We start from the raw sequence: 25,492 nt of genomic DNA, 5'->3' as shown, positions 1-25,492 counted from the left end.
TATGATATTTTCTCAAACATTTTGTAACGAATAAGGTATTGCTAATGAATAGAATACATGAATATAGGTCTTCTAGTGCTATTTCTATGTACAACATCTGTGTAAAACTTTTCTTGAGTTTTTAGGTTATACAAAATTTATTTATATAATTGAATTGTACGGGATTTTAGTGGTTGGTAAAAAGATAATGTTAAAAAACTGCCATCTACATGGCCTTTCACTGCAGTGATCAACTGATCATTATGTGAACTGATACGTACGAGGTTCTTCCCTGTCTCAAGGTCGACTCAGAGTCGTTAATTAACAAAATTAACAACACATGTTTAATGTTCTACAGACGAGCTACAAGGGGAGCCAAATATAAAGTTAGAGAAGAATAGCTACTCTGTGGGAGATGTTCTGAGAGGTAACTGCTCCTCACCTCCCTCCAACCCTCCAGCCAACGTGACGTGGTACCTTAATGGAGAGAAGGTGAGATGTTAAGTGTACTGTACTCTACAACTGACAGATAAGTAGACACAAGTAGCTTCTCTGTAGGTGATGTTCTGAAAGGTAACTGCTCCTCACCTCCCTCCAACCCTCCAGCCAACGTGACGTGGTACCTTAATGGAGAGAAGGTGAGATGTTAAGTGTACTGTACTCTACAACTGACAGATAAGTCTAGACAAAAGTATTCTGTAGGAGATGTTCTGAGAGGTAACTGCTCCTCACCTCCCTCCAACCCTCCAGCCAACGTGACGTGGTACCTTAATGGAGAGAAGGTGAGATGTTAAGTGTACTGTACTCTACAACTGACAGATAAGTCTAGACACAAGTAGCTACTCTGTAGGAGATGTTCTGAGAGGTAACGGTTCCTCACCTCCCTCCAACCCTCCAGCCAACGTGACGTGGTACCTTAATGGAGAGAAGGTGAGATGTTAAGTGTACTGTACTCTACAACTGACAGATAAGTAGACACAAGTAGCTACTCTGTAGGAGATGTTCTGAGAGGTAACTGCTCCTCACCTCCCTCCAACGCTCCAGCCAACGTGACGTGGTACCTTAATGGAGAGAAGGTGAGATGTTAAGTGTACTGTACTCTACAACTGACAAATAAGTCTAGACACAAGTAGCTACTCTGTAGGAGATGTTCTGAGAGGTAACTGCTCCTCACCTCCCTCCAACGCTCCAGCCAACGTGACGTGGTACCTTAATGGAGAGAAGGTGAGATGTTAAGTGTACTGTACTCTACAACTGACAAATAAGTCTAGACACAAGTAGCTACTCTGTAGGAGATGTTCTGAGAGGTAACTGCTCCTCACCTCCCTCCAACGCTCCAGCCAACGTGACGTGGTACCTTAATAGAGAGAAGGTGAGATGTTAAGTGTACTGTACTCTACAACTGACAGATAAGTCTAGACACAAGTAGCTACTCTGTAGGAGATGTTCTGAGAGGTAACTGCTCCTCACCTCCCTCCAACGCTCCAGCCAACGTGACGTGGTACCTTAATGGAGAGAAGGTGAGATTTGAAGTGTATTGTACTGTGTATGTAAATTTTGTCTACAATTTACTCAAAGCAAATTGGCCGAAGCAATTTGCATGCTATATTTTTTATTAAAGGTTATAAACGAACCCACAATAGATAATACCACTAGTGCAATGAAAATAAGATTGTTAACCCTGCAGCTGAACTTTTTTCATTGATAATAGTCGTAGTTATAACTTTTTGCTGGCTTTCTAAACGCCTGAAGCTTTCCAACTATAGACAGACAATTACACATCTATTTTATCTTATAATTATTATATCTGTGAATTATCATTGAGAATCATTATTTAATTTTAAATCACTACTAAATTCGTCAATTAATTATTATTTATTCTAAAAATATATATCTATTTAAAATTTAATGTATCCTCTAAAATTAACCCTATATTACCGTCACCACGCTTTTTAATAATTTATATGTAAAACATGATCTAGCTAAAAGAGCTAAATGAGCTGTTCATTCAATCTTTTGTTTGATTTCAAATCGATACCTTTTTTCTATGGAAATACGATAATAATAACCAATTAGGGAAAACAAAGTACAGTAATCATTTACAACGTTTCTATGGATGGAGTTTTCTTCATGACATAACCTAATGAAAGTTAGAACACTTAGAAGAGTTCAAGAATAGAGAGCTTCGCCTATCACCAGAGCTACAAACACTACTTGTTCTCTCTTTGGCGTTCCAATATAGTTTACAGACGGTTGGTCTGAGCTATAAAATGTCTCAGTACGTCGTGTACATGTCACAGGCGACACTCATATAAAGTGGACTGTCTGCAGTGGCCAGAGATTTATTTGGTTTGTGTTTATGTACAAGAGTTATGATCTCATTTCATAAATGCTGCGGTGATGAACACACATGGCGATGCCACTGAAATACGAGATGGTATTACCGTAAGATGAATCTTTATTTGGCAAGATGAAATAACTCAAACCTGTTTTAATTGAACCAATAAAAGTAGGAGGTTTTTTACTGACCACCAGGTATAAGCACACCTAAAGGTTTTATCCAAATTATCATTCTTAAGAAATACGGCGAAGATAACTACCCAGTCCAAAATTTTTATTGGTCCGTATGTTACACAGGAAGAGCCTAGCCTGGTGACACACCAGTCAGGTATCAACGGCACTGTGACAGTGTCTGCACTCTCTATGGAGTTGTCTGCTGACAGTTTCCCTGGGGGTAAGCTGCAGATCCGCTGTATCGCCGACCTCTTCTCCATCACCCAGACGGCCAGAGAGATGTGGCTGGACGAAGACAGGCCTCGGATTGCGTCTGTCATGGGGTCACGAGACTCTGCTGGTGAGTGTGACGAAATGTTTTTTGTTTAAATTGTTCTAACAACCTTAATTATCATTAAAGAAAGCTAAAAAAATACATTGGGATGGTTATTGGGAGTGATCTGGAAATGCAATGATACTGAGAGCCCGGCAATTACATGTTGAGTGGCTTTGCGACAAAATCGCCGCAGTTCAGAGCACTAATATTCTCCGGTAATATCCTCTTTTAGCTTACTGTGTAACCAGACTAAGCAAAATTTAATTATGCTCTTGTGTTTCAAGTGTATTAATTCTCTATTCAAAGTAATACGGATGGGGATTTAACTATGAGGTGCAACAAATTAGGAATCAGCAGTCACCACTAGAAGATTTCCTATATGTTTCACCATGTAAATTGTAAAAGTGGTTTCTCAACGTCCTAATTAAGTCAGTTACATGCTAGGGTTCAACTGCTGGAAGAAATGGATACATGTTTGATAAAAGGATGCCTCTTAGCTTAAATATGTTTACTGAGAACACTTTTAGATTTTAGTCTTTAAGAGCACCTTCTAACCCATTATGTCTCTGTTGTATAGAGAGAAGTATGGCCAGTTCTACATTACTTCTTCAGACAGCGCTGCTAGCACTGTTAGGCTGCAACAGATAGCATCATGTCTGCGTGATGTAATCAAATGGCTGTGAGCTCTTCGGACTGTGTCTACCCACTGTGTCCCAGTGTCAAACATCTGTATATTTGTCAATACCTGCTGTATTATATCAGTGTTTTGTAGATTAATAATTAAATTTGTTCAATACCGTTTTATTTGGTCGTCTGTTTCTTTCATAACCCACCCCATACCTCTGACTTTAGATTGTTTCCTCATATAATTAATTACAATTAGTTGCATTGTTGCGATCCGAATAACCTGTAATGCCTAACTGTGGCGGTGACCAAAGTGATCGTAAGATTAACATTAAATTACACTGACGGGTTCGTTTCCCATAAACCTGGTTATACCATGTATTGATAGTTAGTTCCAATCAATGTAGATATCAATTGCTTATTCCTTCCAGTCAGAGTAATTTTATACGAAAAATAACTCAAATTAGATACCTCAAAGTGGTAAAAACTTTATTAGAATACAAATCACTTTATCTCGAAGCGTAGTGTAATGTTTTGATGTTGTTATTAAATGGAAAAATATATTTTTTGGTAATATATTTGATCAGAAAGAATTATTATCACGAGATAAGGTGGTAAGGGAAGTAGAGTTTCCAGAGGTTTAAATAACTAAGGAACATTTATAAAACAACCACAGCTACATGCATATATAATTATTTTCGATGATTTCGCATGTAATGGTTCTTTATTGAATCACGTACTGAAAAAATAAGCTAAACAAAAGTGTAACATTTAACGTATTTTGATGAGCAAAGAAATAACAGTAAAAGAGCTTCTTAAGAAGTATGATCAAAGTAAACCTCAAGTAACTGACCTTTTGTATTCCTTCTTTACTCTTGTACTTTGATGGCTATGAAAGATCTGTAGCTTTCTAAATATTAACCAAAGTAAAGGTGCAAGAGTATTTTCGGACTTGAATCAAATTAATTGTTACATGATTTAGTATTTTCATTGGAAAGTCTTGATGTATATCTTGGTATTTTGATATTTCTAAATAAACAGTTTTTAATATACTATAAATGCTTCATTTAGCTGTTCCACGTATACAGGGTGTTCAAACAAGGTGGATATAATTTACCTGTTGTACAATTCCTATCACACAACCTAAAGTTGAAAAGAAGTTGTCCTTTTTAGCTGTACAACCTCACTAGCTTTGCTTTATTCTGCCCCATTATACAAACAAAAGCCAAACCATTCCTCCCTATCTGGTAATAGTGCTTTAACAGGCTTTCCAAAGCAGTATTTTTTGGACATATGGTCTGAAGGTAGGTCCAAAATATGGCTATGAACCACCTGACAAATTTTACAGTTCCCTTTGTTGTTTCCTGTAATTTTCCATACGTTTTTGCATCTTAGGCTTTGTTTTTCTTGCTTCCACCTTAATAAAAATGTCAATCAGTAGCATATCGAGCAGACAAAAAAGGGCTGCTCCAGGACAGCAGCTTACTGCCCCAGTTATTATAAGACCAGCAACTACTGCTGAAGCTTTGGCTGCTGCAGTACATTCGATGTGTTTTTGTGTGTATATATAGTTTTTAGTACGTCTTGAAGGTGGATTAGAAAACCCTTTGATCAAATCATGTAGCTCTAAATCATAATGTTCATAACCATGCCATGTGTGTAACATGTTTTTGTAATTTGCTATATCAATATACAGTATATAGTATCATATATTCATTTTATTCGAAACTGATTGTTTTATGCATTAAACTGGTAGTTTTAAAATAATGGTGGTTTCGTATTATAATACAGTACATAATTTTGAAATAATTAGTTAAAAATAACTTGAGACTTTTGTAGTAGTTTTAAAGTTGTTTGAGTTTTATCACAACGAAACTTGGCCACCATATTTAGTTGTGGTAGGTAGCGTATGAAAAGTATATAGTTAATTAAAAAATCATGCATCCCAAAAGAAATTTAAGTGTCCATATGCAAACATTAATCGATATATTTTAAATTTTAAAAGGACGAATAAAAGTTTAAAAAGGATCAAAGACAGTTGTTTATTGAACTAACTTAATTTAAATAATAAGAAAGTTCTTACAAAATTCAACATACAAACAAGGTACATACATGATAATATAACATTGCCATACATGAAAGTAAATATTATATTACATCGTTTTTGACTTTATATAACTAAATACTTAACTAAAAACGTTTGTTTTGAGAAATTGAAATACTAAAGAGTAATATTCGGACTAACCTTCTATTGTTTTTGGGTCAAAATTTTATTAGAAAAATTCATGTAAATATGAAAAGATTTGAACGTTTATTTTCCATCTTGTGGATCTCTATGGAACCAAAGTAAAATAATTATAAAACGTACATAAGAAATTAAGCTATGAAAACGCTTGTGACTGTCTTTTTTATTCAAATAAGTATATTTCCTTACTAGAGATTATATCAGTGAACCACAAGCAAAACCTTAGGTGTGTTGAGATTATGAAGCGAGATTAAGAGGTTTAATCTTGTTAATGTTGAGCTTCCACCTCGATTATAATTTTGTCTTACACGTTTACCTCTAGCAAAACAAATCTTATTGGACTATAATATCTTTTTTAACAATTTTGTTGTAAAATTTCCTTGGTTGGGTACAGTTACGCAGAGAACATAGATACATTATCTTTTGAAATTTGCATTCGATTTGAATATAGATTAAATAGTTTAATTGTATATAAATATTTCCTGTCATGGGTCGTCTCAAAAAGAAGGCCACCCGTTATCCCTTTACAGTCTGCTGGGGCGTTGAGATTATGCTATTTTAGTTCAGCTAACTTAGTCATAATGACTAAACTAACAAAGTACCATTTATGAAATTTACTGTACCCAAAATATCAAAAAACATAGTTTTTACAAACTGTTTGCTAATTTTGCTTCTTATTCCTTTACTTTAAACCAACTTCCTTGGTTATAAATCCTACCAGAAATTATACAGAGCCAAAAAACCTCATGCTTTCAGAATGTGATTTTTAATAATTAGCTATTGAAAGTTGATTATGGGATTCTGAGTTATCTCAAAGCTATTTAAAAGCTACTTTTTAATTAATCCTTTTATATACTAATAAGGCTAGGATTATACTAGGACGCTGGCGTCCGGGATGCTGGCGTCCCAAGTCGAGCCTAAAATGAAGTGATTTGTGTTGGGATGCTAGCCTCTCGGACGGCCATTTTATTTCAATGTTTTGTCACTTTTTGTTTATATCTATTTAAATAACATTAGGTTTAACGAGTACCCAGATTTGCTGCTTTAAGGAGGCTAATATTGTGTGTTTTTAGTAAAATATTAATAGCTTAGTATGAAACAAATTGGCCAAGTTTGACCAAAATATATCCATACACAAGTAAATTCCAACAGTTAAAAATATTTTCTATAAGAATAACATAGGAATTTTAAATTTACACTTATTTGAATTTTATACGTAACTAATAACCGTACAAAAACACTTTAATATACTTAATTATATCCTTTTTAGCTAATTAAAATTGCCTAGAGAGAAATATGACAAAACCCCTTTTTTACCCCATAAAGCCCCGTTCCCAAGGAGGCACAAAATCGAGCGTCCGGTGGCTTTTTTAGCATCCGACGCTGGCATCCCTAGTATAATCGCCCCCATTTGATTTAATGCCCCGCTAGCGTCTCGGACGCCGGCATCCCGGACGCCAGCGTCCTAGTATAATCCTAGCCTAACATTCAGAGCCAAAAAGGTCTCTTGACCTGGACTCACAAGTTTGCTGATGTGCTTAATTAGTTTTGTAAATATTTTACTATGGTTTATTTTGGTTTACAATACCAACTAATGTTTTTGGTTATTTTGAAATTCGTAGGATAACAGTATATACACATTTTTAAAAGGTTGTGTGATTCTTACAATCAAACTAAAAGCAAATCTCAACATTTAAAACTATGAGTTTAGATAAATAGAATGAGATTTTAAATGTTATATTTTATAAAGATACATAATTAATTCTACAACCATAGGTAAACGATAAGAAATACTTTTTCACAACACTGTTTTTAATTTAAATTACATGTATTTTTCTGTGGTAAAGCCTTATCTTAAGACTAAATTGTGTCTAAACGGTTGGTACGATAAATTCTAGAGAGAGCTAAATGAGTGGATAAAGAGTTTAGTCCATAATACACTGTGAGAAGTAACCAGAAGTCATTAAACAGCACAAAGCCAGACTTGTACTAGTTAACTGTAGGTCATTAGCTCTTGTGAGCCCAGCAATTGCGGGAAATTTGGGCTTTGAACATTCCAAATGTTGTTTTAAGAAATTAAAATCTCCTTTCTTCCAATTGAAAACATATTCTACAATCTAAATACTTGTCAACACATAAAACGTACTAGATTTATAAACATAGTTAAATTTGAAAATTCTTCTATTTTGAGAATATTTGGGAATCTTCCAAATAAGAAATAAGCTATTACAGTAAGCCCCATGGTAAAACCTAGACCGGAGACCAATTTACTCTTACATTTTGATAACCCCACAGGCCAAAACACCATCCGTTTAAATACACTCGATAAACAATTATTACATTTTGATAAAGCTTTAGTGTAAATCTACAATTATTATTTATTAAAATAAGTTCACGAACCAATATGATTGAACCGTGAGAATAGGGTTCTATTGGGGACTTTATGAAGAAAAATTTGTTGTTTGTTTTATTTTTGACCATCAAAAGAAAAATCTTAGATTTCTCCCAGAACCATTTTTTAGAACAACAACAATTAAGTATATTGAAGCACATTTTTACGCCTAATGGCTATGGAGAAAATTCCATAACATTGTAATTAAAAATTGCATTGCCATTCTTATAAAAAATAAGTACACCATCACAGTTTGTTTCTTTATGGACATATTCTGATCAAATTTGGCAAATTTACACATATAATCATAAGCTGTTAAATTAATTGACCTTATTACCTGCTCTGTAGCAGCATGAATATGTACTCGTTTAATCTAATGTTATTTAAGTGAGGAATGCATCACTGCAATATTTAAGAATTTTCTTTAAGTAAACAATCAAATGGAAATTCGCTTAGTCTGCAGGTTTGCTGTGGTTTGGGTATCATTGTATGATGCTGCATATATATTGGTGATAGCGGTAAGTAAAATTTACCTTGAGTATACTGGATAGTAATTAAGCTTGGTCTAGGTTAATGTATTTCCACTTCGAAAATATGATTTTTTCAAAAGGCATAATCTATTTTGTAAACGAATGTGATTGAAATAATTTCTAGAGAGCGATATAAAATTCAATTACTTCGTCGGAGTCGGAGAGATTACTTTGAGCGCCGGACCGATTTACAAACAATACAATTCAAACAGCCGATATCCAGGCAAATCACTAATCCATTTACAAATAATTCCCTTATTTGTACTTGCTTCAACGCTCAATCATCATCCTATGTTTTCTACGAATTAGCTATTTACGTTACAAGTGTAGTAAGAGCGTTTTTACATCACGCAGGTGAATGTTGTGCAGTGAGCGAAGTGAGTCTTATCTTGTGCAACTACGTCTTATTACGTAACGCGTAACGTACAATATTTTTCATGTCCCCACAATATACAGGGCAGTATACAATCAAAGTAAACAATATACTTCATATTTATATAATTCTGCTCCGTATCTTTATTTAGATTTTGTTTGTAATAATCCATTATAATAATAAATAATAATGAACTGATAAATAAATAATAATAATAATGAATAATAATAAATTGATTCATTTTCTATATCTGAAGGCAAACTATCCATTTCACTCATCTTCTAACAGTAACGTTCTCTTACAAACAAAAGCTAGGTTAGGAAAATACTTTAAAGCATACCGGTAACAATAACATTCAAGCGCACAGCTGATTTCTAGCATTGCACGTCGTCGGCTCCATAGATATATATTTTGTTAAGTTGAGCTCTCAATGTTATTTGAATGGGTTTCATTATTTCACCGAGTGAAGTAAAGGATGTTGTTTACATCACGCTTGGGATAGGGAAGTTTAACATGGCGGGTTGGGTAAATAAATATAGGTAATCAAAGCTTGGTTCACGAATATTAGAACAGAAACGGTATGGATCATAAACAAAATTAAATGACGTCACTGGCCCGGAGGTCTATACTAAAAACCGTAACAGCTAGTTTGTAAGTTTTTGACATTTCCATTTACATATTATAGATAGAAAATGTTTTCTTTTGGGACAATGAAGTCAGTTAATCTTTGTGATCCATCCCGTTTCTGTTCTGTTATTCGTGGCTCCATTGAGCAAGCTTGAACCCGTAGTTTCAAATCGCCACCATTTTGGCTAGAGAACCTTTTCAGTTCAAATTATTGCACTGTGTTCTTCTTTTAATTTACTACTACTCAACCTGTGTCCCTATTTACGAGCTCATTCGGAATAATTTTCTAACGTTAAAATGCCATTCACAAACGTTTTAAGGGTCCTGGATAACCATCATATTTAATCCAACCAAATAGCAATGGACAAAGGGAAATACAGTAATTGGTTGGGCAGTTTTGAATACAAACGAGGCCACAAATTTGACAACAAAGTGTTCATTCCACTGCCTAAATTAGCGGCTATTTCTATATTGTTTCCCTGTTAAAGCAATGTTTCTGTTTTAGTTGGTTGTGTTCACTTTCAGTAAAGTTTTTTAAACTATTATTTTTCGTTAACATTTTTAACAAAAATACACGCATCTTTAAGGCAAAAACAAGTGATTGAGTTTTTTTTATATCAGATCAAAAATTATATAAAAGATTTGTAATTTACTCTAGATACTCTTTGAATTTTATCACCACGAGACACCATAAAAGCAACTTTGGGCAAGAAATCTATATTTTTACAACTGCGTCACCAAATCCAGTTTCTACAGCGGAGCATATTTAGAAAGAGGCGCTAAACTTTACTTCTTCACGAGAAAACTTAGTTTGCGGTCGCGAACATTACGATAAATCTCCGGGGAACATCTCGAGTGCGTCGCTGTCAGCTGTTCCGCATGTGGAACTATTACCAAAATTCCGCAACATTTTTTAATCGGAAGTCTAGCAAAAACTCGCCGTACAATGCAGTCAAGTACGAGATGTAAAAAGAACAAAAAATGGCCCCCGGCGCAGCAAACCTGCGGACTAAGCAAATATTTGCCTTATTGGATTAACACTAAAATGCCACCTTAAAATATCGGATTTATTCCCTATTTAAATAGAATTGGTTTAACGTGTACTTAGAGTTGCTGCAATAGGGAGGAGGGAAAAGTGTTTTTTTGTTGTTAAATGTTAAATTTCGATCAAAATATGTTCATTAACAAGACAACTACAACAGTTGACTTATTTTCCATAAGAATAACATGGAAATTTTACATTTTTAACCGACTTCCCCACTGCCAACAAAAGGAGGAGGTTCTCAATTTGTTTGTGGCGATGTTTTTTTTTTCTATGTATGTTCACCAATTTCTCTGTGATTCTTTTACCGATCAGTGTGGTTCCACCACCAAAATAACCAGAGAGTTTCTATTTGGTACCTTATATATTATGTTTAAGTATAATATTTGTTTCGGTGAAAAATTCTGAAAACCTTAAATATTCAACATTTATTTTGTTTACATTTGTGCAGATTGTTTACATTTGTGCAGAGAAGGCAATAAAATAATGATAACATTCCTACAGCTGTTAGTTTAAACCATTTAAATGAAGCTAGAGACAATTCTTCATGAAACAGTTGTTTAATATTGATCAATAAACTATTTCTTGCCATGCATTTTGTTTTGGTTACTATAAAAATTTTATTTTAACGTTTGATCTGATTTGTGTATACAGTAATTCTGTTTTTAGTATTGAATATTCTGACTTAAAAAAAACATATATGTTTCAGTGAATAGCTGTATGATATTGACAAATAAAGGTGTATTGTGAAAACCAAAGCATTCGTAAAACAGGTCTAAATATAAATTAAATGCAATTATTCCTTACACGACCTAAGAAGTGTGACAGTGCATAATCGTCAATTGTCTTAAAAGTGTTAAATATTTTAATTACTAAACATGCATTTGCAGATGTGGAATGTTTATTGATATTCTCTACCCAGTTACTATATCATATCAATACTATTATGCCTGCTTCGGAAAGTCCTAGAGGAAGATGATTTGCAATTTCGACTAGGCTATATCTTGAGCAAACAAAACCCCCTACATGACTTACACCACTTTTAGCTGAACCAATCCGTCATATAATATTTTCCAAAGGTACTAGGCCTATACGTGTTATCGACCAATTTCCCACTTTTGAGAGATTTTTTAGTGCTGGTAGCTGAGGAATAACTTTCATATTGTTCCAAAAGGCTTGAGACGTTACTGTATTTCTTTTTATAATGTAGAAGTATACCGATTGCAGGAAACAATGATGTCTGACATTTCAATGTATCAAGAAAAGACAATTAGTTTTTCATTAGGCCTAATGTAATGGACAACTCTTTCTTTCTTAAGGAATATCTAAAAATGTTTATTTTCATACCCATTGATTATGTAACCTGAACAGGTGACTCAAGCAGTTTTAAAATAATGTTTGTTCTGTGGAACTTTTGATTGTTTCAAACAGTTTTGCTTATCAAAAAACCTCAAGTAATTAATATATAAAAAAATATACAGTCACTAAAAATCATGAAATAATTTATTTTTGTAACAAAATAAAACCGACTTCAAACGCTTTAAAAAGATCGAAATAATTTCAATAAAGTAAACTTTTGTATTAGGCAAGCTCAAGTATTTCAAGTCGGCGCGGCTCAAACTGCAAATATGATTGAAATTAAATATTGTGTGTGTATTTTGAAAATCAATAAATTGTAGCTGGATAACATAAATATATAAAAAAAACATACTGAACTGTTTTGTTTATATATTAAAGGAAATATTTTCTTGTATTTTATGTTAGTAGTGGAGAACTACCGGTTTTACCCCACTTTAGACACGTTTTTCCCATGTTATTCTTATGGGGATTATTTTTGGCCACCAAATCTAAAATCCCGATCTTTGCCCAAATATCCCTATAAAAATTGTCAAACCTTATTTCTTAGTTATTCCCCATAAATATATTCGATATTAAGCAAAAATAAAAAAAAATCATTTATTGACCCATGTATGTGTATATGTATAGTAGTATAGTTTGTCGCCGCCGTTTTTTGCGGCACGAGGTTTTTGGGCCAACTCCTCCCCCCCTCACCCCTCACCCCCTCACCACTTCCCTCTGCCCCATGCACAATTGCTAGTACATCTATCATTCCCCTTTCCAGTTGATATATTATATTTCTATTTCAAAATCATGTATGTGCGTGGTTTGCACACGAACTCGGCTCATGGCGTGGGCACGCTCCGGGCTCCTGCTTCTTGCCTCTAGTGGTGGGGCTGTGAAATGGTATCCTTAGTGGAAATCCATGAATTCTGGCTACTTGGGAACCCAAGCCATTTGACATACAATAAATCACCTTTTCTCCTAATTACCTTTTCTACTAAATACATGTCTTTATATTTGGTCTTTAACAACTCCTCTGTATAGAAGCCTCCTCTGATTATATTACCATTTTCATCTTTCAAGATATAAGTCACAGGCTTTGTATTCTTAACTTCTACTATTGTAAATAGTTCCCCTGTCCAATTTGGGGTATATCCTTTACTAAACACATGTTTATATTTGGAAATTCTCACGCTATCACCTACCTTATATCTTGGCTTTTTAACTTGCACTACTTTAGAAGTCCTTTCATGCAACCTCTCATGCACATATTTACTGTTCTTAATATTCACTTGGTTAGGCTTCATACCTATAGATCTATGCACTTTATTATTATATTTTCGAATTAACTTTGGAAGTAAATCCAACCATTTATAACTCCCCTGAGCACTAAATTCTCTATATAACCAATTCTTTAAAGTTCTCTGAAACCTCTCCACAATTGCAGCCTTAGTTGTAGAAAATGTGTGATAGTGATTAATATTTAATTTTTTCATTAGTTTGCTAAAATATTGATTAAAAAATTCTTTTCCATTGTCGGATTGAATGTTTTTAACCCCCTTTGGTAGAATAGTTTTAATGGCTTCTGTAACCACCAACCCTGTCTTATTCTTTAGTGGAGCAGCATAAGCTTTTTTAGAAAATGTATCTATTAAAGTTAAAATATATTTATTGCCAGAATTCTCTCTAGCATAGTTTTGCATATCAATTAAATCTATTTGTACAGTTTCGTTTATACCCAATACTTTAAAAGACCTTCTAATGAAATTCTTTCTTGCAGGCTTATGAAGTTCGTATGCAATTTCATTCATTTTTTATAACATCATCCTTTCCTGTAACTCTAAATACATCACCATTAGCCCCAATCAATAGATTATCTTCCATTCTTTTAAATACATAGTTTTCTGGTATATATGGTCTATTATCTATATACTTAAATCCACTCAAAGATGTGGGGTCAGCAACTAATAAATCAGGATTATATTCCATCAAATTAAAAATTTTTTCTCCATATACAAATTTTGATCCATCGTAATGCATAGCTTGTGACATTAGACAAATATCATCCGAATGTTCCCCCTCTGGTAGATTTCTTATAAATTGTTTTTTGGCATCCCAACATTTTTCTTTTTTATCAAAAGTTATAGTCTGTTCTTTTATAACACAGTCAGTTTCATCAATGGCAGGTTTAACACGTACTAACCTTTTATTATAAAAACTCCAATAGCCTGCTTCCATTTTTGGAACTTGTGAAACATTCACAGCATCTTTACTATCTGTACCTTCCATCAAATTGCTAAGTTTCTGTTTCTTAGCATTCCAAACACCATTCTCTGATTCTAAAAATTCATAATTATTATCATCTTGTATAAATTTACCATCTTCTTTTCGTATTAAAGTCTGTTGTAAAGTGGGCACATCATCTAAACTTTCACCCTTTTCTACATTAGTAATTTTCCGTTTCTTAGCATTCCAAACACCATTCTCCGATTCTAAAAATTCATAATTTTTATTGTCTTGTACAAATGTACCACCATCTGTTCGTATTAAAGTCTGTTGTAAAGTGGTCACATCATCTAAACTTTCACCCTTTTTCACATTAGTAATTTTCTGTTTTTTAGCATTCCACTTTTTATTCTTAGATTCTAAAAACTCATATTTAGTTTTACCTTGTAAAAAGACATCACCTTTTCTAGTTAATGTCTGTCCCAAAGTTGATACATCATCTACAAACTCCCCATCTTTAACATTACCAATTTTACGGTTTAAACAATTCCTACTATCGTCTTGTAAATTTAAAGTAGGTTCACTACTCATGGTTGCCGCCCTGGGTTCTGCAGGCTTATTATATGGATTATATAAACGATAAAATTTATCTATAAACATATTTTTATTTAATAAATAATTCCACTTTCTCTCAATTCCTCAATAATGGAATCTATTTCATTATCCACTCCTGAGTTACCAGCTTGGCGACTTAGCCAAAGAAGTCTTAACCTATCTACAAGCTCATTAGGATCATCCCAATAAATATAGTCTATTTTATTACCAGTCACTTGTCTCAAACCTTCACCAACAGATTTAAATAGAGGTTTGATTATATTAAGATATTTAGTATGTCTATTACTTGAAATTGGTGCACCATCTTTGTAACTCTTTAAATGTCCATTTGTAGCTTCCAAAATTTCTTTATAATTTTGCAAATCAGCCGGAGTATAGTTCTCAGGTTCTTTTAACGTTAACAATTCCCATAAACCTTTTGTCCCCTTGTAGGTTTTATTTGCAACTGTAACATCATCATTGGCAATATCAACTTCCTTATTTCCAATAAAAAATTTATTTGCTTCTCGTCTAATACCATATGTAGTGTCTGTCATACTACTTTTACTGAGGTAATTTCCTAAATAGTCTGATGCTAAAAGACCAAAATCTAATTTCTGTGGGGTGGATGGTTGTAATGGTTGTAATGGTTGTTGTTGTTGATATCTTGGTATCATTGATATTCTAGATGGAGTCATTGGGAGTATCTCCATTCGAGGCCTCTCTGATGTGATTTTCTTTAATTCTTGTAATGGCTCTATTAAAGGTTGGAATGTTTGAAACCTCTCTTCAGCCTCTAGAAACTTGCCACGTTTTAAAGCTCTATATTTCTCTCGTATTTGATTTGCAGAGTCAACCAATTCTTGTTGAATGTTTTTCATATTTTATTTACATTTTATTTATCTCATTTGACAAAGGATTGTACTCAAACACTTTATCATGTATTATCAAACAATATGCAGATGTATTTGCTGGCACATTTTCTGCAGTTTCAATCTCTAATTTAATATCAACAATTCCTTCCTTCACTGTTTCGTTCTGTCTAGAACAGTCTATTACAATTAGTGGATATTTCTTCATAAACTCAGCCCTACTAATCATAGGATCTGGGATAGTATTATAGTAAGTCTCTCTAAACCTCATAAACATCTCATAAGCTTTAGAGACATCTCCATTTTCAAAGTCAAGATTTAAATCACTATAAGGATAATATTCAGAGTTTAGAAATACTTTGAGATTTTTTAACTTACAGTGATCAAATTCATCAGTTCTTTTTCGTGCACTATTATCCCTAGCTGTTTGGAAACCAAATATAATATACCTAGGCTTCTCCAAACTTGAAGATGTCTTTACTGACCATGTATGTCTTGTAGTATTGGGATATGATGGAAGTTCATGCAGCTCTAAACTTCTAAATGCAATTTGCAAATTTTTATTTTGCAATAACATCTTTTGTAATTGTAACTTCTCCCCATCTGATGGTATTACATGTGGCATCACCCATTGAATAGAGTTAAGTGTAATTTTGGGAATCATATCAGCAGTGCCACTGGCTGGAGCACTAGCGGTTGTTAATATACAATTTAAATCATTTTTTGATCTTTTCAATACCAATTCTTGTTTGACATTTACTAATACCTTATTAAAATCCTCAAATACACCCATTAAGAGCTCTAATGGCAAACAAGTACTGAACTTGCCACCTTTATGGAACTCTTTTAAATTCGTGTCAGAATCAAATGCTACATTTGACAATTTAGTTGTTTTATTGTAAGAGCTCAATATTTTCATAAGACTAGAAATTCCTGGGTTTCTTACAATGTCTATTTCTTTACCTGCGACTTCGTATCTAATTTCATCAAATAAGAACGCAAATGCATTATTTATAAAATGACCTTTTTCATGATTCTCAATTTCTCCCTTAATATACAGATAACTTCTACATGGGAGAGTTAGCAAATCTTGATTATTAATACATATTCGAATTTCATCAGAATTATTTATTGCTAAAGTGTTGTGGGGAACATAGGAGTGATTTGTAATTTTAACCACACTATCGTCGAATTGGGATTTCCCTGTAACGTCTAGAAAATCTTCCATTTTTATTAATAGAAAATTTTAACTTTAGTCCTATTGACTTTAGGAACCTAGCATTTTGTACACTTATAGATAAATTCTTATAAATTCTCATATCTTTTTTATATGACAAGTAATTGTAGTTTCTTCTCCGTTAAAGTCAATTGCCTTGTCGTGCTGATCGGCAAATGTAATACTGACAACATCTAAACTTCTCTTATTTACAGGAAAATATATAATATTTCTTGGAACTTCAATAATTTTGTAGCCAGGAGGAGCTTCTGGATAAAAGCTATGTATGGTGTGTGATTTGTTGCCATTTAAATAGGACCCGTTTGCAATATTACATTTTACTCTAATCACATTTACATTATTAATGTTTATTTTATTTGTAGATTCAAACTGAACACCAGGAGTAGAAACACCTTTAAATCCCAATAAAACAGACCCTAAACATGGTTTTGTAAAATCAAACACGTGGCTAGAAAGTAGTGTAGCTTTCATAGTTTTATTATTAGCTGTAAGGAAAAAGTCTGGGACTTGCTTTTGAATTTCCTTTGCAAGCTCAACCACCTCATATGTTCCTTCAGAAATTTCTATTGTAACTGGAGCATTGTGGTCATAATAGAAAACATCATCACCTTCACTAATGGTTAATTATTTGCCTTTAAGTTGATTTAATTTTGGAATAAGCCCTTTGAATAAAAGTTTGGATTTAGTATTAATTAATGCTTCTCCATTTTTATCTATTATAACTTTAAGTTTGCCATTTAATAACTGGTTTAAATCATCAACTGAGATATCTCCTTTTGGTAATGTTATTTTCTCTACTTTGTAATATGTTAAAGTATTTAGAGGTTTTTTCACATTAAATATAGAATTATAACTTTGAAAATCTACTAATCCAATTACATAATCATCATTTAATTCTATGGGAGGAAAGAACACTGACTTAAGCTCTGGCTCTGTACCCGAAAATGTTATAGTAAATGAATCCATTTTTATAAAGAAATATTTTTTATGAATGATAAACATAAAATTCCACAAATAGAACTATTTAAATCTTGTATTTGATCAGTTGTATAGAATATTTTATATCCCTCAAAATATTTAATTACTTCTTTTGGAGGTTGGATTCCAAATGGGTCAAAATAAATTACAATATCTTTATTTTTACGATATGCTGTCCAATGTGTGCCAGATGAACTGTCTAAATTAACTATTCCGCACTCTTTTACTCTTGGTGTTACATTTTTTAGCTCGCTTTTTAGGTACACCCCTCTGAAGTGAGGCACGTCTTTTGCGGCCTCTAACAGCTGGTAGTTGTCCATCTTTTTTATTAAATTTTAATCCCATTCCCATTTTTGCTTTTGCCTTCATCAAATTTGTCACTGCATAAGCAGCAGCTTTTTCAGCAAGACTTGCATCATTGGCTGTAACTCTAGTCCAAGCTAAGTCTGCTAATCTCATGTCTGCTTTGTTCCGAGCAGCGGTATCGGGATTATTCATGTAGAATATGTCATGCTCTTTACAATAAGAGTCTAGTTTATTTTTTGGAGGTACATTTTTAGCTAGATTCTCACGTATATTCGTTCCAGGTCCACAGTATCGATATGATGGTATGTGAAGTGGGAATGGAAGGTTATTTATAAGAGTATTCAATAACCCTCGACCTCTGTATGGCTTTAGGAATAAACCTTTGCCCTTTTTACATGTTTTCTTATTAACATTTTTTACCATTTTTATTATATAAAAAATGTCTTTTATTCAACAAAAACACAAATTTAAAATAGTAAATACTAAGGAAAATATACCAAAGAAGTTGGGTCTATTTCCTACCAATATTCGATGTGTTATTTGCGGTCCAAGTGGAAGTGGGAAGACGGTTGTAATTTATAACTTAATTGTAAGAAAGGAAGGATTAAAATTTACAAACTTATATTTAATATCCAAATCGTTAGAACAAGAAAAATATAAAAAAATAATTGAAATATTTAGTTTGTGTGATGAAGTGAAATTACACACGTTTACTGACTGTGAAATCACACCAAATGATGTAAAATCACAGTCAGTTGTTGTATTTGATGACATAAATAGTCCAAATATTACACAATTTTTCTCAATGGGTCGACATAAAAATATTAACTGTTTTTACTTGTGTCAATCTTACAGCAAAGTACACAAACATTTACGTGATAATGTAAATTTCCTAATATTATTCAAACAAGATGATTTAAATTTAAAACATGTATATCACAATCATGTTGGTAATGACTTTTCATTTGACCAATTTAAAAATCTCTGTCATCAATGTTGGGATAAAACTAAATATGGCTTTTTCGTAATAGACAAAGAAAGGTCAAAGAATAATGGCAAATATAGATTTATGTTTGACCAATTCTATCAAGAGGATGGTAAGGGTAAATAAATGAAAGATTTTTTTTAACATTTGCATTTATTATACATCTACACATTTTGAACATCAATTTTATAATGACCGAATGCAAGAGTATTGATGCCATCTTCTAGAATAAACCTCTTGTCATCGTCAAAGGATAGTACTTTTTTATTCATGGTTAAGGTTTGAAGATGATGATTTATAGATTTAATTCTTGTCACATTCTCATAGTAATCTTGCCCAGTTGCAAGACAGTTCAAATAATGTTGATGTCTAAGGAGATGTTTAACAGTGGCACCATCAGCTCCTTTAGCTTTCTTCACCTCTAAAGCTTGCTTGTCTTCTTCATATAACCATTTTAGAGGAATGTAAGAATATAACTTTGGTCTTAAACCACAATATTCATACATAATATGACCACCTAATTCATCTTTAAACTTTCCAGTGACTTTTTTATTTTTATCAGAGTATAAGAAATGGTCTTTACTATATCCAGAGGTATCAAAATAGTGTAAGTCGCATTCTATTTCCTTGTAAAAGTCCTCTGTAACTATAGCATACATTAATGAATCTGTATCTGTCATTAGAAATCTTTTATTCTTAAATTTTGACATATAATTATAGTGGAAATCATACATTATTACTTTACTGATATCCAAAATCGTCATTCCTAAATATATTGGTTTATTAAACTTTACAACTAATTTATTTAAATGTATAGCATGTAAATTGTTATCAAACTTTTTGCTACAGTCAAACCTTGGATTAGTGACATATTTTGTTAATAGTGACTCATCCTTGAGATATATATCACGAAACTTGCGTTGATTCATGATTGTTCGACCAAAGAGACTATTATTTAACAATTTATAAAAGTCTTTTTCGAAATCAGTTTTAGCACATTTGCGTTTTTCAATATTAAAATTAATATAGGGCGCAAGCCATTTAGACTGTCTAAATTTTAAAATTCTATGGTATTTTGTTACAATCAAACCCAATTCCTCATATTTTTGTAATGCTTTATAATGTAAAATATATTTAGTTTTGTCATTTAAATTTGACATTAATTTGCCATTCATTTTCTCTGGTGCTAATGGATAGTCATTATGTAAATCATGTAAGCTTTTATCATATTTTAAATCAACTTCTAAAATGTATCCAAACTCATCATTTTGATTATATTTGTAGTCTATCTCATTAGTCCAACAGAATTCATCCACAGGCAGTGGCTCACACATTGCTGTAGAGTATAGCGAGTTACAGTCTAAATATATTAAATACACACTCTCTTGATTGGGGTCATAGTGTTCACCCATATATCTATTATTGGCTTTAGCGTAACGTGTGGAAATCATACTGACTCCTCCTCTAATCGCACTTTCTATGAACAAATGCATGTCAATATCTTGAAATAGTTGTAATTTTATACCAGTCATTCTAAGACAGGCCTCCCATGTAAGTCCAGGAAGTGAATACATATGTACGGGGTCAAGTTTGTAATCTTTTAAACACAGGTCTCTAAATGTCTCAAACACATCAGCCAGTAGCAATACATCTGTTTTAAGATATAAATCATGATATTCTTGTAAATTATTTATATTAAAATGGGTCCATACATTTTTAGCATGTTCATATTCATTGGGAGAGATATGTTCTTTAGTTATAGAACTGTAAAATGTTTCAATTGGGGGTAGAGACTCTGCGAACTTATCTGGTCCCGTCATATATTCATAGGGATATACACCTTTACGTTGTAGTAGTGGATTTTGTATGAATCTAAATGTGTTCAAATTGGAAGCCAATTTATATAATGGAAGGGACAGAAAGTTGTATGAATCTAAAAATACTAAATCATCAACAGAGAATGATATATATTTTTCCATATCTTTAGCTATACAATTTAATTTACGTTTATTAAACTTTCCCAAATGTTGCATTATTATGTGACCATCATAATTTTTCAAGTTATGGAAGAATACTGGTATTTTCTTTGTTACTTTATAATTTAAATTACAATCATTGTGGGCAGCTCCACGGTATTGGCCAGAGGAATGGCAATGATCTCTCACCCTATCAAAATATAGGGGCTTTTCACAAATATGACAATGTGTTGAGTTTTGGAAAGATACCTCTTGCTCAGGGGTCATTTGAAGAGGAATATATATTGCCATTTGATTTTTAATATAATCATAAGTCTGAAATAATCTTTCAAAAAACACATCCATAACATTTGTGCCACTGTACAACTCTTCAGAAATAATTTTTGAATCTTTTACTATGACAAATGAAAATCCCGATGGAATATGTATATTAGAGTTTATAAAGCATTCAAAATCTGCATAAATTACATATGGGGCTTTAAGTTGATATTTATAATTTTTAAATTGTAATGTATCTTGTTTAGACATTTCCACTCGTTGAGCATCAAAGTTTTTACAATATGTTACATGACGTTCTAATATATCATTAGTGTAAAAATGTTGCAAACACAACTTGCAAAAATGCTTTTTATGGTCATCTTTTGTAGAGTGGAACATTAACCTATCAAAATCACGAATTAAACAGTAATGTGATTTACGACCTTCTTGTAATAACAATAGATCTACATGAGTATTACTAGTATTCAGTTTAGTTGTTCTTAATGGATGTATAAATTTATCATATTCAACCCCAAATACATTAACACTTATATTATTCTGTGTTTCAAATTTATCTATATCAGATATTTTTACTGGATATTTTATATTTGCCATATTTAACTGACTTTCATAGGGTACATAATTAGAAACCCTTTCAGCATTGTTTACATACCTTGGATGTAAAGCTGCTAAAATCGACCAAAGAAAGCATTTATTATCATAATTCTTTATATTTAAAACAGCATGTTTTGATTGAATAGTTTTTGGTGTGGGGATATATGACTTTGGAGTTAGGGGTTTATACTTGTAAACGTGCAACTGCCAATATTTAGTATGGTCATATATCCATCCACTGCCTTGGGCTTGATATTTGTGTATGGAAGCATCAATCTTTAAAAGTGCATTTTCAATTTGAGGCTTTAAATCTCTCTTCTCAATAGTTAAGATAGTAAGGCTTCTAAAATCCGCAATACAATCTTTCTCATTAACTAATTTTCCATTTTGATCCATTGAATATTTTATAAATTTGATTCTCCTAACTAACGTCCATTTTATCGGCAGAGGACAAGACTTCAGAGTATTTTCAAGTTCAGCTCTAATCGATTCACCAACAAATTTAATCATCATGTATGGACATTTGTTGCAAGAATTTACATGTCTTCTAAAATGTCCAACAATATTTTTCTTACAAAAACTACAACTTTTGTGACTTTGTAATATATGTGATTTTAGAGCAATGTTACTATCACAGATTAAATTACAAACTTTACATACATTCATTTGATGAATTACCTTGTAGTGGCGAATCAGGTTACTTTTGGTGGAGAGCGACACAGAGCAGTGTTGACAGGTGGGCCTCATTTTTATATATAACAAAAAAAATTTGTGCCACTTCTATTTATAGACTTTTCGAAAATTTCAAAATTTTGGAAATTTTAAAAATTTTCAGCTAGAAATTAAAAATTACTTCAACAGATCCAAGACTAGCAAGGAGCAAGCCCAAGGGAGTGACATTTTCACCACGTCACCACTAGAGGCAAGAAGCAGGAGCCCGGAGCGTGCCCACGCCATGAGCCGAGTTCGCACATACATGATTTTGAAATAGAAATATAATATATCAACTGGAAAGGGGAATGATAGATGTACTAGCAATTGTGCATGGGGCAGAGGGGAGTGGTGAGGGGGTGAGGGGTGAGGGGGGGGGGAGTTGGCCCAAAAACCTCGTGCCGCAAAAAACGGCGGCGACAAACTATACTACTATACATATACACATACATGGGTCAATAAATGATTTTTTTTTATTTTTGCTTAATATCGAATATATTTATGGGGAATAACTAAGAAATAAGGTTTGACAATTTTTATAGGGATATTTGGGCAAAGATCGGGATTTTAGATTTGGTGGCCAAAAATAATCCCCATAAGAATAACATGGGAAAAACGTGTCTAAAGTGGGGTAAAACCGGTAGTTCTCCACTACTTATGTTTACTTCAGAATAAATGCATTATGAAAATAACACACACAAATGTTCTATATGAATAGGAAAATAATTTATTTTGATATTATGATAGGGAAAAGAAGCTAGTTTGGTATTAAAACGTTACTTTTCCATGTTAGAAACATTTAAATGCGTTATAATCGTTTTAAAGATGCTCGTTAATACCACTATAATGCCGATCTCTGATTATGGTAATAAAATAACACTTAACGCATAACTATGAAAAAGACATGCAGATTAACAACTTTAGTTATAGATAGTCACCTGCAATATGGACACCCTCTTTCAACTTTGTATCAAAAATCATCATAGAGCCGCACCGACTAAAAATACGTGAGCTCGCCTAATATAAAAGTTTACTTTATTGAAATTATTGATCACCATCCACCTAAAGAAAGCTTTTCAATTTGAGAAGGTGGGAACTGGCAATCCAGTGTGTAACCAACTCCAGAACCCCCTCCAACCTTAACCAAAGATAGACCTAGTGATGTAGCAACACTAGATAGTTGGCAATAGCCATGACATCAGCCATTTTGTTAACTTTATCACATTCTCTACACTTGACAAAGTCCAAGGTGACGAATTGTGTCTGCTGTATGTTCCACGGCATTCCTTTACTTTTTCAAGGTAAGCTATCTACTTCAAACTGCAAACAGTAAACAATGTTTATTCGAACATCACAGAGCAACATGATCCGACTAAGGAAACAGGATTAAATGGGGTATAAAAGGATGTTCCCATTTTTTACAAAACAAATAGTTAAGCAATGTTTCTTTAAGTCGTGTTGAGCTTAAATACCCCCGCCGCAGCAAACCTGCAGACTTAGCGAATTTAAATTTGCCTGATTGGATTTAAACTAAAATGTCTCCTTAAAAATATCACATTAATTCCCTATTTAAACAGAATTAGTTTAATGAGTACTTAGGTTTGCTGCAACATGGAGGGTAAAAAAGTTTTTTTTATGTAGAATATTAAAAGGTACTGTGGTTTAGTTAGAAATTAATGTATTTTCCAACTTTTATCAAAATATGTTCATAAACAAGCAAACTACAACAGTTGACTTATTCTCCATAAGAATAACATTGGAATTTTAAAATTACAATTTTTTTTTAATTTTCTCCGTAACAATTAGGCGCATGATAATGCTTCAATATACTAAATTATTTGTTTTTTTAAGCTCTACTAAATGGTTTAAAAAGAAATTGTGAAATTTTGTGTTTTTAGTGTCAAAAATGGGAAAAAACCTATTTTTACCCCATAACACCCCACTCATTCAAGTTTATCCCGCCTTACACCTTCAAACCAAATTTTATCAAAATCGGACAAAAATTACTCAAGTTATCGTGCGGATGGACACACACACACACACACACACATATATATATATATATATATATACATATATATATATATATATCTATATATAGATATATAAAAATTTAAACGAATGGTGTTTTTGGCCTCTGGGGACATCAAAATGAAAAAGTAAATCGGTCCCGGGCTTAGGTCTTACCATGAGACCTACGGTAATAGCTACTTCCCTATAGGGAAATTTGCTAAAATCAAATAATTTTGTATAAAGGGTTTTAAACCTAATCGTAAATTTAAAATTTGTTATTATTCTTTTGGGGAGTAAAGTAAGCTTTTGTAGTTTTTCACAAAATCTGCAAAAAAATCCAAGACTGACAGTATTTTAGGAGGTTACTGTTTTAAAGAGAAAAAATGCTACACTAATTACAAAATCTCAAGAAAAAACTTTTTATTGTACATTCTTTTTTACCCTAAAGCTAAAAATTCCCTGAGGTTTTTTAATTGAATACAAAACAAGAAAATAATATGCTATACCTCTGATTAATAAAAATACATGCATCACTTGTGTTATCTATGTTATTTGTTAAACAAACATGCAACAAGAAGTTTCACACAGTTATTTACTTTCCCTTAGAAGAAAGAGACTTTAATGTCATAAAGACTGGCAAATCGTCACTCTCACTTACTAGTTCCTTCAATTCATCAATAGGGAAAACAGCTGCATTGGTCTCCATGGACTCATCATCCTCATATGGCGAGACTTCAA

The 25,492-nt window shown here is 32.7% G+C and overlaps 1 protein-coding gene and 1 long non-coding RNA gene across 2 annotated transcripts in view; both read left to right on the top strand.

Moving 5' to 3' along the window:
• Window positions 1-25,492, top strand: part of LOC128989976 (uncharacterized) — a 163,268-nt gene that overhangs the window by 60,745 nt on the left and 77,031 nt on the right. The gene's annotated exons all lie outside the window — the stretch shown is intronic.
• On the top strand, window positions 1,395-3,602 carry LOC128989977 (uncharacterized). Its single transcript, XR_008490475.1, has 3 exons — window positions 1,395-1,499; window positions 2,617-2,833; window positions 3,387-3,602. It is a non-coding gene; the product is annotated as an uncharacterized LOC128989977 (long non-coding RNA).

Source organism: Macrosteles quadrilineatus, unplaced genomic scaffold (assembly GCF_028750875.1).
Source record: "Macrosteles quadrilineatus isolate MER2022 unplaced genomic scaffold, UCM_ALF_1.0 Scaffold_3__2_contigs__length_128488019, whole genome shotgun sequence".
In the NCBI taxonomy this organism is placed as follows: Eukaryota; Metazoa; Arthropoda; class Insecta; order Hemiptera; family Cicadellidae; genus Macrosteles; species Macrosteles quadrilineatus.
This window is presented reverse-complemented; position numbering and strand designations above follow the sequence as displayed.